We start from the raw sequence: 6,000 nt of genomic DNA on the forward strand, positions 1-6,000 counted from the left end.
CTAAACGACCATTCAAAATTTCAAGCGTTTTCCTCCACACCTTCCAAGCTCACATGGACTAGAGTGCACTAGTGAATGGTGGGACAAAGGATACGGCAAGAACTTAACAGCAGCCTCAAGGTATGTGTTTGAAACGGCATTTCGTGATAACCTTGAATTGTTTATGGAAAGAGAAGGCTGAAAAGTGGATTAACGTTTGATTAGTTTGCTTAAGACTCTTGGAAATACGTGGTGCTTTTCTGCCATGTTAGTTAAGGACTTCAGTTCGGACGCCTGTAAGTCGTTTAGAAGGATCTCTAATTGTGTTACGGAAGTCGTTACTGACGTAATTAAATAACAATAAAATACATTTACCTAACCTCGTTAATTAACATTAATCGATAAGAAAAATATTAGAAAACATTTACATTCTACCTAGTTTTGTGAAAATATTTGATTAACTCTTCTTGAGTGAGACCTTGTATTTAGAATAAATCCCCTGTGTCCTTGCTTTACTTTTTAATGCTGCAACTTGCACGAAGTTTTACAAATTTTCGTCCACTCTGACAGGTGATTGAAACGTTACAAAAAAATGGTTCAAATGGCTCTGAGCACTATGGGACTCAACTGCTGAAGTCATTAGTCCCCTAGAACTTAGAACTAGTTAAACATAACTAACCTAAGGACATCACAAACATCCATGCCCGAGGCAGGATTCGAACCTGCGATCGTAGCGGTCTTGCGGTTCCAGACTGCAGTGCCTTTAACCGCACGGCCACTTCGGCCGGCGAAACGTTACAGACGTGCATCTTGCGGTACATGCGGTTTGTACCTCTTTACCTCCACCGTTTTTCTGAGTGATTTTAGGGTCTGACTGATGTGCTATGTAGCTGATTACTACGGCAGAATCATACTCATATGCGGCACTACTACGCTCTTCTAGCGAAGCACATGATTCTTGGGAACTTTCTGCTTTGTAATCAGGATCACTATCTGTATTATCAAGAAACCAAAGACCGTATCAAATCTTGAACTTGAATTTTTCATACCGATACCCTCCAAGTTCAACAAAGGCTCTCGAACTATGTTGCTACAAGTAATTCTGGGACAAAAGATACAGCGGTCACTTTGTCTTGTACACAACATACAAGTGAGGAAAAGGATCCCAAGAATTAATGCGTAGGGAATAAGAACACAGATATTTCTGTTGGCATCAAATCATATACTGCCTGACAAAGAAGTGAAGCACCCAGAAGAAGAGAAGGAAAGATTGAAACTTCACGTGTTCAGAGGGTAAATGATGTAATTAACATCAAAAAAGTCAAGTAAAATTTACAAAGACCTTGGGAGTGTGAGCCCACGTATCAATATGGTGTTGCACTCGTCTGGCCTGGATGCATTAGCGCCGATTCAGATGGGAAGTGTAATAAAGCTGATGTGTTCCCCCCCCCCCTCCCCGCCACACACACACCGCCCTAAAGGCTATCTATTGGAAACCGCTCTGGAGATCTTCGGGCCCAAGGGGGTACCTAAGTACCACGTTGACAGGTCGTAGAGACAGGTGCCATGTGTGGACGAGCATTCTCCTATTGGTAAGTGACAGTAGGATACTGTCATATGTGAGGTAACGTGTGAGGTCAGGATGTCTGTGACGTACCGTTGTGTCGTCAGTATTCCCTGTCACAACCAGCCGCCACTTAAAGTCAGGCCCGACAGCTCCTCACATCAGAACGCCAGGGGTAACACCGCTGCGCCTCTGCAAGACACAGGAAAAGTGCGGCTCTCCCCAGGTCGCCGCTATGCTTGCCGACGATGGTTCATCGCTGAAAACAATCAGACGCCATACATCGGCAGTAGCCGGCCGGTGTGGCCGTGCGGTTAAAGGCGCTTCAGTCTGGAACCGCGTGACCGCTACGGTCGCAGGTTCGAATCCTGCCTCGGGCATGGATGTGTGTGATGTCCTTAGGTTAGTTAGGTTTAAGCAGTTCTAAGTTCTAGGGGACTGATGACCACAGCAGTTAAGTCCCATAGTGCTCAGAGCCATTTGAACCATTTTTGAACATCGGCAGTCCATGCTCCCCAGTCACGGCAGCACTCCAACCGCAGCCGCTTGTGTTGTGGTGTTAACAGCAGGATGCCCGTGGGACGATAACCCCGTAATGCGTCTGCTGATACTCTCTGACTGACGGTGCGAGAGGACGCACAATGTTGCAGGGAGTCCATTTCTTGTTCTCGGATGTCAGGCATAGATGTGAATGAGTTATGATGTGCTAGGTGCACAATGCAGTGAACCTCCTTTGTGATGGTCAGACATGGAACTTTCACATCGAATATTGACGTTCCCATGCAAACCAACACTGGCCCACTGTCACATCCGAATGCCGCACAGTTCCCGATATTACACGATTCGACCAAGCGGCCAGCCCCCTTTCAAATTCTGTCGAGTGCTGATAACACGGTCTCGTCATTTCCGTGTCCTTCACAGGGTTCTCAGAACATCTGACGCTATTCAAGCCACTTTTGTGCCCTACCAGACGTGATAACACTAAACAACACTAACTATCTCTAGTGACCATTCTTAATGTCACAGAGAACTGCAATTCTGAACATCTACTGTACATAGCCACCGATGGTGTGTACATGTGCGAAGTTACATTGACATTCAACTGTATCTTCTCGACGCTTCGATGATCGTTGGGTTTTTAGATTACAAAAAAGTTTTTGGCAAAAGTCTTCAATCTGCGTGGCGATAAAGTGAATTTACTATCTGAAATAGCACGAGTCAGGCAACCAAACAATAATAGCGAAAACATAACTTGTGTATTCCATAATGATACTTTCCAGAAGCACCACACAATGAGAAAACCTAGTACAATGTAGCTCAAGTGGCTACAAAACGAAAAGAAAGAAAAGTCCTGTCACTTGCCGCTTTCAGTGGCACTTGGAATATGAGGTGTAGGGTTAAATTGTTTGGGGGAAGAGAACAAACAGCGAGGTCATCGGCCTCATCGGATTAGGGAAGGACGGTGAAGGAAGTCGGCTGTGACCTTTCAAAGGAACCATCCCGGCATTTGCCTGAAGCGATTTGAGGAAAAGCCGCAAAACCTAAATCAGGATGGTCGGACACGGTATTGAACCGTCGTCCTCCCGAATGCGAGTCTAGTGTGCTAATCACTGCGCCACCTCGTTCAGTAATATGAGGTGTCATCACGCCACTAACGGAAGTGGTAAAACTATGTGACATTATTATTGAATGTATATTACCTCTTTGCTTCCTTATAAAATATTGAACAGGTAGTGTCGCTTTCATATCATTATGCCTCAAACAGTTAACCGAGTACAGGCTGCGATGAACATTTCGTGACAAACGCTCTGCCCTATTGCTTCCCCCAGTGATGTCGATCCAGCTTCATTATTGGAGTTTAAAAGTTATACTGGGAAACTATTCCCATGTTCAATCTTTGAGCTGTTAAGTGGACGGGTTCATTGAAAGTCATTCCATTGACACCCTGTCTGTACAGATATGACTAAAAATGTTAACATTGCGATTAAACTTACATCAGGGAGAATACTCACATTTCCTTTCTCTCTCTCTCTGCTATACATCAAAAGTTAAGCGCAACGGACTACATGATACTACCCTTAGAAATTGGTCATCCCCAAATTTCGTCTCATGAAATCTATATTTTACAACTGTGCGCAACGAAACACAAGCTCCTAACCATTAAAGAAATAGTTAATCCTCGAATCCCACCAGAAACAACTATCGATGAAACAATGGAGGACAAGAGAATTGCTCCATCGTCCTTTAAAAACAACAAATACAGTATAAAGTTCCTTATTGCGTGAAACTCTCCCATACTTCTGCTTTAATTGTCTCGTAACTGACCACGTGTGAGACGTTATAACACCTATGTCGAACAAGACGATAATTTATGACTTACCTGTAATCTTGCTATTAGAGCGTACTTAGCTTGAACCGTGGACACAAATATGAATGATAGAGTGCAATCTTTTATGTAAGTGGTCGCACTATGTACAAGTCTGTCGTGACCACATGTGGCATACATCAGAACAAAGTCAATCTGAGACACAGACAGTTCTCATAGTCGAAATAAAATCCGTGAAGGTACATTTTGATAATACTCCGTCATTTCATAAAGTTATAAGATTTGGGTAATAAAATACACAATAGATAAGGTAGTGGTTTTAATGCTTCAGGTGTTATAGATAGTCTCCCCCCCCCCCCCCCCCCCCCCACCACTTGAGTACAAGGCACAGAACCTTCATAGAACCACGGGACACTGTCAAGAGAGTCCCTTTCTGGGATGCCGTTGAACTCGTGTGTCACATTGGCAGTTCTGTCGTCACAGCTTTGATATTTCATGTGAATGCACTTTCTGTTTTGGTGGTGGGTTCGTAGTGGTCCAGGAGTCCACGCGTCGTTGGCTTTGCTCGGGAGTCAAAGTGTGCCGGACAAACTTTGCACACACTTTTCTCTTCCTCAAAATTTCCTGGAGAATATCTGGGAAACTTAATTTAGAGGTGTTGCTCTATTGCGATACGTGTCACAACAACGTTGACGCACTATTGCCGCAAGGCCACAGCTTAACACTTCCTGCTCACAACTGACTGGTCAAATGCATATCTGTTGTTTGTAGTTTTTAGTTCAAGATTCTGCGCTGACATCACTTTAACGCCAGGAATAAAAATCAACTTCGGAACTTTTTGGACGAACTGTGTAAATCTACATTTTGAATTTCTGAATATAACAGAAACAATACTTAATAACAACACACAAGTGACAGTTAAAAGAAAGTCACATCGAGTAACGGGCAATACAGATACACATGTCTCAAAATTTTATCATTCTACGGAACAGTACAATATTTGCATGGTTAAAATAAACTCCTCAATGCGTTCAACAGATACACGCAAGGAAACTAAATACCCAGTCACCACCTCGAATTCAAGCGCTTCCTACGCACGCGTATAATGAACAGATGACATATTCCAACGGTAAGTCACATATGAATTATTCAGAGACTGGCATAAAACCAACGAGAGATCCGCACACATTCTGACAGTGTCGTGTTTTCGTCGAGAACCAACAGCTGATGATGATGATGGCGATGATGTTTTAGTTTGTGGGGCGCTGAACTGCGCGGTTATCAGCGTCCGTACAAAATCCCAATTTTTACGTAGTGGAATCTAGCCACTTTCACGAATGATGATGGAATGATGAGGACAACACAAACATCCAGTTCCCGGGTAGAGAAAATCCCCATCCCGGCCGGGAATCAAATTCGGAACCCCGTGATCCAGAGTTTAGTTGATGATACAAAGGATTCTTTACATTGAAGACGTGCTGAAGATATTACGAATTACAAAAAGTTTCTTTTTTAAATTTTATCCATATTTCGCAGCTTCAAACATGACTGTACATAAAATATTGAAGCTGTGAATTACAAAACGCATTCAGTCACAACTTTTCGTGTTTTATCAAGTACAGAATGCATTTCGGACCATGTAGGTCCATCATCGGGTGTAAATCGTCGTAATACATGCTTTATTATTTCTCTTGAGTGAGGTGAAATACATATTCCCGCCACGAAAAGGTTTGATGTTAGGTTATGAATCTCTTAAGTAAAAAGCGGAAAATATGTGTAAAATAGAGGAAAAGATGGTGTAAACTTACCAGATAATCCAAGAGAAGTGTTTTTAACGTTTTAGCACAAGCATACATTCTTTTCTCCATAGTTTTCGTACGTATCACTTCATTCAAGAGGCAAGCTCGCACTTAGATGTTTGTACACATTTCACAGATGTTTTTGTACATGGTGTGATCAAAGATGAATTTGTTCATAGTGCTAAAGATATAATTACTAAACAAAATCAAAAAACTAGAATCCATGTTAAATGAACAAACAGATTTCGCAAGCCACAGCTATTTCAGTAATTTTAAAGACCTATTCTAAGGTCATTTCCTGCATATGTCAATTGTTTCCTTTATATATCAAT

This window comes from Schistocerca americana, chromosome 5 (genome assembly GCF_021461395.2).
Source record: "Schistocerca americana isolate TAMUIC-IGC-003095 chromosome 5, iqSchAmer2.1, whole genome shotgun sequence".
In the NCBI taxonomy this organism is placed as follows: Eukaryota; Metazoa; Arthropoda; class Insecta; order Orthoptera; family Acrididae; genus Schistocerca; species Schistocerca americana.